Source organism: Agelaius tricolor, unplaced genomic scaffold, assembly GCF_023055355.1.
Source record: "Agelaius tricolor isolate 1412-34295 unplaced genomic scaffold, bAgeTri1.0.p SCAF_3, whole genome shotgun sequence".
Lineage (NCBI taxonomy): Eukaryota > Metazoa > Chordata > Aves > Passeriformes > Icteridae > Agelaius > Agelaius tricolor.
The window spans coordinates 52,562,650-52,576,267 of record NW_027269263.1 but is presented as its reverse complement, the minus strand read 5'-3'; positions in this window follow the sequence as shown (position 1 = coordinate 52,576,267).

Sequence of the window (13,618 nt, the reverse complement as noted above, 5' to 3'; positions counted from 1 at the left end):
ACCAAAAAAAAAACAAAACAAAAAAAAAAACAACAAAAAACAAAAATTCCCCCAAGTTCCCTTCCAAAAAAACCCCAAACAAACAAAAACCAAAGCAAAACCACCATAACAAAAAAAACCTAAGCTATTAAAACCCTTTAAACCCTCTGAGAATTACCAAGGTTTTCTTGTGCTATGATAAGACTCAAATCAGGAATTCAAGAGTCTTCTAGCTTTTCTAGTATGTACAGAAGTCATCTATGGAGCCTCCCCCAAGCAAATCGCTATTTTTCCTACTTCACAATACCTAGAGACATTTTCAGCACATTCCTTTCTCATCACTCATATGACTCATACAGATTTAGGCATTTTAGCTTCCATTTTACTTTCAAGAATGTCTGTTGACAAATAACTAAGAAGCAGTTCACTCTCTGCATGCTTTTTGCTTCATCATCTCAACTTGGCTGAAGTAAAGAGTACACATGAAATACTTATATTACATACCAGAAAGGCTTCCTGCAGGGAAACAGCAGAAGACTGGGCTCAGTCCTGGCATGGCTCTATAGCACTTTACAAACATAACTTTGACTCCTACTACTAAAGACCTAAATCTCAGGCACTCAGCCTTCCATTTTGCAAAACACACCTCTTATTTACTTAACTTACAGCAGTTAATTATGGTGTAAAAACAACAAAGTCACTATAAGAAAGAAAGCAAAACAAAGTCTGTGAGGGACCGTTTAGTATTTGGACATCCATCCTCTCAGGGAACAGCAAGGACCAGCTTCTCCCTAAAGCCTGGGAAGCCAAGGGGGATGTCAGGGCCAGGAGGGACAGAAGCCAGAGCCTCACCTCACAGTATCCAACCAGGACAGCACCTGAGATGGTGACTCAACCCAAATCCCAGATCATAGGACAGTGGCACAGAGATGGGACAAGACTGAGGTCAGTCACACCATAGATCACGATCTATGAGCACTAAATCACAATCATGAGCACTGGACCTACCAGGCAGAACCAAGGTCAAGCCAGCCACAGGTCAAACACCAGTCCCAAGGTTCCTGTAGCCAGGCACAGCTAAGCAAGACAGAGCACCACAGCTGAGAGAGACTGGAAGTGCCCAGGGCAGAGCTTAAATACAGCCCCTGGCCCATGGCTGTGGGTGGAGGCCTCAGGTGAAGCTGGTTGGGGTTATAAGGCTGACTAATGCAGTCACCACCCTGACAGATTGACTGTCTGTCCTACTAAAATATTTCCAACATGGACTCTTGTAGCATCTGACTACTTCAAAGGCACATTATTAAAGATTTTTGCCAAGATTTCAGACCCTTTTTTTTTTTCATGGAATAGAGTTTGCATTCTGGATTTTTTATACATTGTTAATTTCTGATTGGCCTACCCTAGTCCTGCTTTGGGTTTTGTTTTTTAATTTTGTTTTAGTTAAATTTTGAGTTTGTTTTGGTTGTTGTTTAGAATACATAGAATTCACTTGATAACCCTTTTTTTTTTCTACTTCTTTTCACAGTAAATTGAAAAACCCTGGTTCAGTCAAGCCTGATACACCAGGCTGGTTCTGTGATACTGCTAAAAGGCTTCAGGGATTAACATCAGTTTTGGAGACATACTTACAGGCTATGCTATTGCCACAACAGTCTGAGGAAAAAAGGTCCTTTCTGTGGATCTATGAATGTAGTAAAACTAAAGAACAGCTAAGCTAAAGGGAATATTATTTTCTGGAGCAGTCAAAACCCCACAGGATACACAGAATCAGAGAGAAAACTGACAGTAACTTTTAGATTTCTGGCAACTGCTGTGGGCCAAACAGCTGCTGCTGACAAACCAGGGAATGCAGTGTCTCCCTTCTGCCCTAGTATCCCATATCTCAGCTGTAAGGTACAGCTGCACAGTTACTTCCAGGTGGAAATGAGAGTGCTCTGGATGTATTCTAAGCCTGAAGGATGGGATAATTTCCAAACCAGAAGACATGTTGCCAACTTAGCATGATCTTGTGCTATTAAGCCTTGCTGATAAGCTGCACATAAAACACAAGTAATGCCCCAAGGGTAAGGTTTAAATTTTTTCTGCCTTCCTGCAGAGTATTGCACGGATTTATGTCTCATTCCCAGTTCTTCATATCTACCTTGCCTGCATCTGTGTGTTGATAGGACAGCTGTTTTCAGTGTTTTAAGGATGTTTAGGCATTCCTCAAGTGAATTAATGCCCAGTGTCACATACAGAGACTCTTGATTCACAATATATATCAAGAAGGTAAAATGTCTTAGTCCGTTGCTTGCTTCCAGATTGAATTTGTATATTCATCCTCAGAAAAGGATTAAACATTCCTACATGCATAGGTATTTTCTGTTCTTTCCTACCACTAAGCTGTTGAATACCAGAAGCTATTCAAGTTTTTATGAGGAAAGAGAAAAAAAATAAATGCTTAAAAGTAAATATTTAAAGCTAAACAAGCCCAAAATGAACTCTCAGATAATGGTAAAGAAATGTGACAGGTGTTCTAAAGGATAAAATTGCTGTGAAGCACTTGAATAAACAAAGTGAGTGTTTATAAAATGTTTAACTGCTTTTGTAATTTAAGGTACATTATTTACTTCTATAAAATGAACTCTATGAGCAGCAAATTCATTGTGCAAGAACAGTGTTGCCTATGTAGATAAATTTACTGTTATAATATTTGGTGGTTTTCCTGAAGCTGTGGATTTCAACATTATTACATTTCAAGAGACTCCCAGTTTTTAATTTCAAAATAAAAAAATATTTTTATTGCTCTTGAATTTTAGAGAAAATAATGTTTATATGTTACATATTCAAAACTCAGAAGATTATTACTAAATAGGTAATAAATTGAGCTTAAGAATTAATAAATTCACAGGTATTTTAATCCAGTCAACTCTTTTAAAAAAAATCTTGTTCCAATTCCTGAGCAGCTGAGATTATCACCTATACACAGTTTTATGACTTCTCGTTTTTGCCATAAGGTATTTGTAACACACAGAGCTGAAACAAAAGCTTCATGTAATAATGTCATCTTTGGGTTCATTTTTATGGTGTATCCTTAGAGGTTTTTCACTCATGTTTCAAAATATGTTTGCAAGAAAGCATCACTGCAGTCAGAACCATGTCAGAAGCTCAAACTTCAATAAGAAAACTTCTGAAAAAGTGTTTTTTTATCAGGAAAATCATGCCCCCTTGATTCAATTCAGCAAACCTCCAGGTCTACATCATATCTCATTTCTGTCTTCTAAATGAAAATGTCTTCTAAGTGGTAGTTTTTTCATTTTTGCAAACATAGAGAGAAAAAACAATGTCACAACATTTTTAAATGCTTTCCAAATGACCATAATGTTAAATACTTTAGCAGAGATTAAACAGTTAAAAGGAGCTGTAGACAAGAATAGGGCCAGAAGTCTGACACTGTGTAAGACTCCACTTCTTTCCGATATCATGAACATTTCAGAGACATCTAAAATTACACACAGTGAAAAAGAAAGGACACAAACCCTATAGGAGTATACTGGTTTTGATCTGTTTTTTAAATGTCATCTAAGCCCTGAGAGGAACCTTAGCTATACTTCTCTCATTGAACTCTCAGCAGGGACAGTGCTGTGTTAGGAAAGTGGAGATGTCCTCTCCTTCAGGCTTGGAAGGTTTGAGCTGATAGCTCTCTCCTCTTAGACCTGGCCTTGACTTTCATTCTCCCTTTGGAAGAAAGTATAATGAGTAATGCAGGCAACATAAAGGAGACATGACTTTAGTTCCCATTCCTAAAACTGTTCCCATTTTCAATCAAATGGCCACTGAATTACCCCATCTCCATGGCAGGTGCAGAAGGACAAGCCCTCATACTTGCTTCTCAGACTGTAAGATTTAGAAAGCCTGAGCGTTTTCAAATCCTAATGTTCCTGGTAGGTTTTAGGACAATTTATAATTTTGGACTGTGCAACAGTATAGGCTCTGAGATTCCTGTTCATGCTAAAAAGATCTACTTAGTACGTACTAGTTTCCTGAAAGCATATTTATTTAGGGAAATCTTTGAAACAGTTTTCTGAGATTCTAATTCATAAGCTTGAAAAGTCTGAAAATACTGAATGTCAGCTTCTGAAAGTCAATAATTTCTTTCAGGTTCCTAAGTCTAAGTCCTTTTCTTTTTCTTTCCCCAAAGGGAGACACTAAAACACCTTTGAGAACTTGGGACTGAATGATGGGAAGCAACAAGACTTAGTCACCCGATGTACGCTGGAGCCTCGAGGACACACATCTATATATTCCTGTGTCTGAAAAGTTTTAGAAAATATAGGATTTTGATTCATGTGTACAGAGGCAAACATTGGAGGTTGTTTTAGAGGAATTAACTCTGAACTGAGGCAGAAAACAGATCACTGTGGGGTGTTGCCCTCTTCAGATGCTGAAGAAATTTTGCCAGATTTCATCTACCAGCCTGGCAGCTCCTAAATCACAGAGATATTTTTGAAAATGTTACCTACACTCTGTTGTGACTAATGATAGCTGAGTCTCTGGAGAACAATTTGGAGGTCATTCTCTGCCTGCTGCCTCTATTTCATCTGTCCTCTCATGGGACACACTCCATGCTTTGGGAAATAGTTAGGAATTTGTTGTGTTTGTAGTGCTTTGAAGATGAAAACCACTGTAGATAAACAAGTTTTAGGTTTCAATTACTCTTATTATACTTCACAAAATGTTACTTATTTATTTCAGAAGTACCATAGATCTGGTTGATATTCTGATTTTGACCCAGCTGATAAAAAGGAAAGATAAACATTTCCAGTTCTTTTCCATTTAGTTATTACTCCTTTCCCTCCATCTATATGTGGGTTGTAAAAAAGAAAGGTAAGATGTGTTACTCTCTTTACTATAAAATTTGTCTTGAAAACCATCTAACTGAAACTGCCACAAACTTGTAATTTGTAAAATCTTGTATTAGAAAAATGAGTTGACTTGGCACAATTTGAAGCAATAAAGCATTTCAGCCTTTTTGCATTAAAAATCTTCTTAATCCTAAAGGCAAATATTCTTGCAGTCACATTTGCCCACTGTAAAATCTTAATAACCTATGATCCCACCCTGCACTACACCTCCAGATCATCTTCCAAATAAATTCCTTTTCAAATTCTGTTCTCTTCTCTCTTCTCTCTTTTAACAGTTTTGAATTCCAGATAGGAAAGTTCCTTTCCCTTCACCTGTGGCTAAGAAGAAGTGTAGGTTAATAACTACAGCAATTTGCTGCAATTAAACAAGGAGGCTGTCCTGTGATTTCCCCTTTAAGGACTGATCATAGTGCACAATGCATGGAAGGAGACAGCTAGAATGGCAGGAACAACTCCCTCTGCATCTCAGGCAGCAGAGCATGTTCAGTCTGTTTGGAACCTGAGTGGATTTTGGCTGCTAACACCCGCTGAAAGTGCACCATAGTGATTTTAGGCGGCAGCTGTCCAACAGGAACTCTGAACTAAGATGCATCTGTAGTCTGCTGCAGCCATGCTGAAAGGTTTCCAAGTACATAAGCTAAGAGCCATGTCTAGTTTTTCTGGTGCAGATGACTTTTCTATGTAAACATTGCATATCTAAATTGAAAACTCAAGTACATGTTATAATAACTCTATTACATCAGTATAGATGACTTTCAATTGCAAATCATGTGAAAACCGGTCACAAATAGTGATCCATATCCCATTTAAAGTCTTCTGCTTCAATTTTCAGCTAATAACAACTGACTGACATACTCTGCTCAGAAGTAATAATGCAACAACTCTGTATGTTTTTTGGACAAACCTACTGTACAGAAAATATAATTTATTTTATTCTAATACTCAGTAATTATACAGTTGGTAAACAGCTAGACAGCTAATAAGGCTGAGTAATGCAATAACCTGTGGTTTAGGATTAACATCAGGAATAACAACCAACCCTTTTTCAGGATATACATGCCTAATCCCCATGTTCTCTATCTAGGAGAATACTGATTAGAGTCAGGTTCCTGTCACACTCCATGCTCTGCACTGAACAGCAGAAAACAACCTACCAAAATACAGCTGGCGAGTAAAAGCATTGCACTGTCTCTGTAAAGTAAGAGATGAGAAATTTTACATACATATACAAGGTAGAACCTAGATAATACAGTCTTTTTATATTAGGTACACTGAAAGGCAGTACCTAGTCCTATCCTTCATAGAATCATCCTTTGACTGAACACCACCATGTCAGCTAAGCCAAGCACTAGGTGCCATGTCTGGTTGTTTATTGAATACTGACAGTCCTGGTGACTCTACCACCTCCCTAGGCAGTCCATATTGATGCTTGACAATTCTTCCAGAGAGGAAATTCTTCCTGAAGTCTAACCTGAACCTCCACTGGCATGCTGGAGGCCGTTTCCTCTTTTCCTGGCACTGGTTGCCTGGGAGAAGAAGCCAATCCCATCTGGCTACAGCCTCCTTTCAGGCAGTTGTTGAGAGCAACAAGATCTCCCCTAAGCCTCCTTTTCTCCAACCTAAACACCCTCAGCTCCCTCAGCTGCCCCTCACAGGACTTGCTCTTTCAACAATTCACCAGCCTCATTGTCCTTCTCTGGATATGGTCCAGCACATTGCTTTCTTGAACTGAGGGGCCCAGAACTGAACATAGGATTTGAGGTATGGCCTCAACAAGGCTGATTGCAGAGGTACAATCATTTCCCTAGGTGACTGAACAAAGATATTCACCTTTTTGTGATCTGCTCCAACTGAATTGTGGTTCCCACTACCTGCTGATCAAATGAGGCTACAGAGTACTTAGAGTGCTGGAAGCAGATAAAAAGATTCTTCCGATGGATTTCAAAAATAAACTTTTTTATTTCATGGTACAGTGTGAAGAGTATGGTCTGTAGAACAAGAGCTGTGACATGAATCAATTTGATAGAGAAAATCAAAAACATTTTTCAGGATCCGAACCAGGAGGAGGGAGAAAAATTTAGTGCTGTCCCATCCTTCTTTCCTATTGCTGAGGAATGAAACAAAGACCAATCAAAATACTGCAAAGAAATACCCTGTGAAACCTTATTTCTATAAGGGCTTTCATAGTTTCACAAATGTGTATTTTAAGGTATTTTATGCCAGTCTGTGTATATTTCAAATGTTTACTGTTTATTTTTGGCTTTTTTTTTTTAATGATTATGTTCTTTCACAATAAGACAATGGTAATCCATTAACATTTAACATTTTGCTTTGTATGCATTCTCCAGCCATGCAGAAAATCAGCTGGTGTTCTTTGAATTGCTGGAAGACATGTAACCTTGTAACTTTGTAGAAAGTCTGTAGGGAAGAATTTTCAAAATTTTCCTCCCAGGTTAGCAATCTTTTTCAAAGTTTTATTCAAGCATTCAACCTCTTTGTTTTCTTGAAGGCAGAAGGTTTTTCACTCCCTGTATATAAAACCTCTCCTTCTGAAAAGATTTTGACAATCCTCTGAAGAAAATGAGACCATCTATTGCATGTTGAAAATATTATCTTTTTAACAGTACATGTGACTCAAATTGAGTTTATAAATATCAGATAATCTACCAATGCAGTAGGATAACATATGCATCAGTTGTGACCTTAAGTTCCAACAAAAAAAAAAATCACGTCTACAATTGAGAAAGAGTTGGTAATTAAGTATATAACTTCATGCATTTTTTGTATGACTGGCTTCAAACTTAGACAACTTTAACTTAAACATATAATTTTGGCCACTAGCAGAGTTTTCATAGTTACAGTTTTGTCCCAATAGTTGTTGATGCTTTCCATGAAACTATTGTATCCATTGAAAAATAAACAGTGACCAAGCTTGTCACAAATATTTTGTAAGAAAAGTTCATTTTATAGAATAAAATAGAATAGAATATAAAATTAATATGTAAATTCTATTATAGAATGCTGTTGTAGAAATAAATGAAAATATTTGAGATTGTTGGGCCACTTTGTTATCAGGAAAACACATTCTTTCCAGCGTAATGAGATGTGTTAAATTGTAGTTCTAAACTGCTATCCTGCACTGTGCAAGGACTCTATATCATCATTTATCTGGACATCTGGTAGAGATAACGGCAGATGAGATAAGCAGCCAGCCATCACAATTTCAGTTTCTGTCCTATACTCTATCACACATTAATGTAGGTTTTCTTACTGATCATCAGGCAAGTTTCATTCCTGTTTATCTGAATCCTTTTATTGCTAAGTGTCATCAAGGAGAGTTGATCTGATTGTTCTGATAGTTAGAATCTATATACCCAAAGACAGTTTCTTTGGTTTCCCAAAGCCCTTAAGCAATGCATTGATTCTTTTTCACAAGTGGGATACAATTCGTTGTCTGCTTCTTTTTAAGTGTTCTTGACATAAATGTTCTTTTTGGTTTGTCTTCATGAGGTGAGTAGGTGTGAAACAAACTCTGCTTTCTTGTCAACCATTGTCATGATGGCAGGTAACATGGAATCAAACTGTAAGTGCTTGTCTGTTCACAGTGAAGTCTTTAATCAGGTTCAACCTTGTTTTTCTCTTATCTACCAAAAGGCACATTGGTGTTTTCCTGGAAAAATTATCTCAACAGCTTAACATGTTAAAACATAGGTAGGAAATAACTCCAGTAGAATCTAAAAGTGTAAGAGAATGTAATGTTTCTTATCTGTAGGAGGATGTGGCCCTGGTAATAATTTTTACTTCTGACAAGTAATGGTCCTAAGAAACTCAACTGCCTGCCTGAAACAACATTTGGCAAAGTTTGATTTCAGTCTTTCAACATCGTGACACTGCAGAATGAGCTAAGTATCAGGAATTTTTGAAGTGCAGTAAAATCCAGATGAAACTGAGCTTGACAGTGGCTATTGAGAATTATGGATGTCATTTGTCCAAAAAGGACTTGATGCTGAAATAACTTTATGTTGTACACACTTAAAATAGAAAAATCCATCATATGTAACAAATGCTAGGACATTTCTGCTACCTTATGCAGCCTAATTCATTGCCCAGTCTTGAAAAGTAAAGCTACTAAATGTCTTGACATTTATTGACTTCTACAACTTCTTCAGTGTATGAAGTTCAATCACCACTGCAGTTAATCTGGTTCAGATAAAATAATTGAAGTGTGTCAGATTTCAATGTGACTGACTCTTTTTCTTTCTTTCCTTCTTTCCTTCTCTTTCTTTCTTTCTTTCTTTCTTTCTTTCTTTCTTTCTTTCTTTCTTTCTTTCTTTCTTTCTTTCTTTCTTTCTTTCTTTTTCTTTCTCTCTTTCTTTCTCTTTCTTTCTTTCTTTCTTTCTTTCTTTCTTTCTTTCTTTCTTTCTTTCTTTCTTTCTTTCTTTCTTTCTTTCCTCTTTTTATTTTGTGCATGAAAACTGAAAAAATTTAATGTTGTAGGAACAGACTTAGTGATGTTTAATATAGTTCAAACAATCTATTTTGAATTTTTTTAAAAGGAAGAGATAAGCCAGTTAAAGTCAAAAATCCTGATCATATTCACCACATATAGAATGGGAAATATCTCATTGCACATTGATATATGAAACTGAATGCAAGCTCCACAATGGGAGATGGTGTTACTCTAAATAAAATGTGGATTTCACTTACTTTATTTTATTGTTTAAGTTATAGGCTAAATTGCCAATTTTTAAAATTATGCCTTCTGATGCTTAAAGTTTAGTATTAAAAGGAAAAAAAATTCACTTCTGCAACTCCTCTCCAACAAGCATACCTGAAGAAAGCTCCTAAACTGAAACTCTGCTAATAGCACATATTAGCTTATGTTTTCAGTAAAAGTGTAACAGTAATTATAAACTCATATGCAATTCTACCTGTAGATTATATATTTTTCTTTAAGCTGATAAATTTACACAAAACCATTAGTTTTATGTCAAATATCCAATACTGGGACCAAAATCTATAGAAGGAATTTAAAAGTGTTTCTGCAAATATTTTTTTTCTCCAACTCTCAATGTGTGCTTCAAATTCGCTGTCTATAAAATAATCTGTCTTTTCACAGCTAATAAACAATTACTGAGTCTAAAGATACTCTGGACTGTCTCACAGATGCAGGGTGGGTATTTTATTTTCTTAAATTTGAATAAATGTTGTTGTGTCAACAGAATTATTACCTCTGGATTAGTGTTTCTCCTATTTAAATGATTGAATTTTTACTGCAGGTCTGTACTATGTTACTGTTGTACAGTGAATTGATTTTTATAGAAGAGTTTAATTTACTTGAAAAATGTCTACTCTTTTAATGAAAGTGAATTACAGTACATTTAGATTCAATTTTAAAATAATCTGTTTTAACTGTGCAGCATTAATGTGTCACTACTCATTACAGAACATCTTAAGAAGCAGTTTTAATTATTTGGAAAAAAATTACATGCTAGTGAACATATCTTGAAATTAAGACTAATATCTATATTTAAAGAAAGTTTTTATTACATTTTTTATAATTCAATTTAACTAAAGTAAGATACATCTTTGGCCCTTGAAGTCCTTAAATAGTTTAAACCTTAAATCTAGTGTTGAAGGGTGTTGTTATTGCTCCACTAAATTTATTTTATGTATTTTTGTGATATAAATATTGCTTCCATGAAATTTTCAACCCTCTTTAATGTAACTTCCTATTTCCAATAATTAATGGATTTGCCCCTGTTAGAAGTGAGGTAGTGGGTTAGCATTGTGACCTATATATCAAAGGATATGAGGTCAAAATATGTGCCTGTTCTCTCTATCATTTCTAGTACAGCTTAATATTTTGCACACAATAATTACATGGAACTGTAATCAGGATATTTTTATCTAATTGTGGGGAGATTATTCTTTAGCTTACATCCAAAAATATGAAAACTGACTTTTCCCACTTTCTTGATTCTTAACCACACTTCTGCATCTGGAGCACACTGACAGCTACTGAGCAAGCTGTAGCAGAATCTGGCATTCCCTTTTGCAACAAAGGAAACGTGAAATAAAGTTCTGATCAGTTCTGATGAGTGAATGACTGGGAATAGGTAACTCCACCTCCATGGTTGTGGAAAAGAGTAGCATTTAAGCATTTTCTTCTACAAAGATGGGATTATCTTCTGTTATTCAATGTATAAGAAAGAGGCATAAGGATATTTGAATTCCATCAGTTTAGAGTCAGTTCTCTACTGAACTGAAAATGAGAAATTTTGTTCAATCAGATAAGCTCTGTGTAGTTTTACTAGTCAATTTTACTTCTGGGATATTAGTTTTATCATTTTATCTTCTTTGATGGAAAAAAGGCTTTCTGATTACATTTTGAAAGCTATAGCATAGACAAACAATAGACTTATCCATTAAATCTTTCATCAGATAACTATAAAACTATGTGGTATGGTGTGGAAAATTTTACAACTACAAGATAGATCCCAATACATGCATTGAAAGAAGTGCAGCACTCAAACAAGGTTTTACCCAGCCTTTGAGGTGCATTTTCATGCAATGTCTTTAGTAGTTCTTTGTGAATTGTCTTCTCAAATCTAACATATTTGATAAAGGTTTTGTCACCCCAGTGGAAATCTGGAATGGTCCTCAGACTTCCTTCTTCATTCACCAGGAACTTTATAAGTGTTCTGTAAATGTTATAACTGTCCTGGGGTTTTCTGACTTTTTTCTTTCTCTGCCATTTTAGGTTTCTTCTGTTTTTATTTAGTTTTGTTTTCTTCTTTCTCTTTCTTTTTTCTTTCTCTGTCATTTTAGGCTTCTTCTGGTTTTATTTAGTTTTGTTTTCTTCTTGACTTGACATGGTGAAGAAGTATGGAACTGTCTATAGCTAAACACACATAGAAAAAAGGATGTAATTAGATTTCATAAATAGGAAATGGTGTTTCCAATATCACATTTAAAGACTTGAAAGAACAAATATCCACTTACAATTGTGAAGTCTAGAGTAACCCTTCAGTGTAAAATCAGAGATAGGTTAAAACACATACAAATTTAAACATTCTGTTTGCAATGTGAGAAAAATACCTACACCGCAATGACATCAATAATAACTTTTGTTTTCCATTTTCCCAGAGAGCTTGAACTCTTTCTAGATTATTTCTATTTAGATCACATTGAACAAGAAGGGCCACTTCTAACAGAACAAGAACCTTTAACTTTTAACAGAACCTTTTAACTTTATCTTACAGTGGAATATTTTCCCACTATTATAATAACAATTTTATCTACAATGTATATCATAAAATATCTATATGAGAAGCATAATTGATATGACCACCTGAAAGATTAAAGAACACATTGGCTTCTTTTATCTGTTACTTAATTTCAAGTCCTATTCTACCTATTTCTCAGTGCTAGTTCATCAGCAACAGTATTAAGAAAGTATGATGTTCTTGTCACAAAATAAAGTATCAGAATCAGACAAATATGGTGCCCCATATTCAACAACCTTTAAAAATCAAGGGCATGGCTTCTATGAGTGCATGAAGTTTTGACACGAAGAAAGAAAATAAATGTTGTAAAAGCCTGTCCACTTTCAGTTACATTTAAAAAAAATATTCCACTGCTATTTAATATCCTGGCATGGCAGAAAATCCCCCTGGTAGCCTTAACTTTATTTATCTTTCATTAAGATTTTAATTAGGAAGTGTGAATAAGAATTTCTTATATTACCTGTGAAGGGCTTTTCTAGATTAATCAAATATCTTGCACTAATAGATTGTTAAACTGTATTTGGACTAAGAGCAAATCCTAATTTTCTTTATATGACGTCTTCCCTTTGCTCATAAAAATATTTTCTGTTAAACAATAGATAATTCTTATTTGTAAGACTTAATGATTACGAAAGAACTTGTAGTTTTCCCTAAGGGGTAGCAGGTAGTTTATTTATGTGTCCCTTACCTCTACAATATCAGCTCTTGTGAATAGTAATGCCTTCAGCATGGCATTTCATAATGTTGTGCATTATGGCTTACTGCTAAAGGTTCTGACAGGGAAGATGCAATGGTTTCAAGTGGAGTAGTCAAAGCCTTTTCTGCTGATTCCTCTACACTTACTCATTAAAACATAAGTGTTTCTTGCAAAGAAGTGGCAGCCAAGTGCTTGTGAAACTTTGGTGTCTTCCTTCAAAGTCTCTCCTTCTTGTATGTATGCACTGTCCCTTGGCTTATGTGGTGCCTGCTAATCTGCTAATCTCCCTCCCTGGTTACCTCACTGCCCTGCAAGTCTCATTTTGGCTATTGCTCCCTCCATGAGTTACCTACAGGAGCCACAACTTTTTTCCCGTTTATCCCTTGCCCCTGGACAGGGCAGTGGTTTGGTGCTGCTGGCCTCTGCTGGTGACAGATTGGTGTGGTCTGCACATTGTCTCCTCTCTTGGGCCCTGCTTGCAGTCCACATGTTCTAGGAAGCAGTTCTAAAAATATTGTCCTTGTGAGGATCTTGGATCTTTTGAGTAATAACACTAGAAGGAAATTTTCCCTCCACCCTGTGATTCAGAGCGCTGCATTCAGGGCACAGTTGAGTTAGGTCTGAGTTTATGATATCCAAACTTTCTGAGAGCACATCTGCAGCGATCAGAAGTACAAGCATTTCCTCCTTTGAAGGTAAGAAACTTACCCCTCAGGAAAGCTGTATTTGTGCACACATGAGAAATTAGC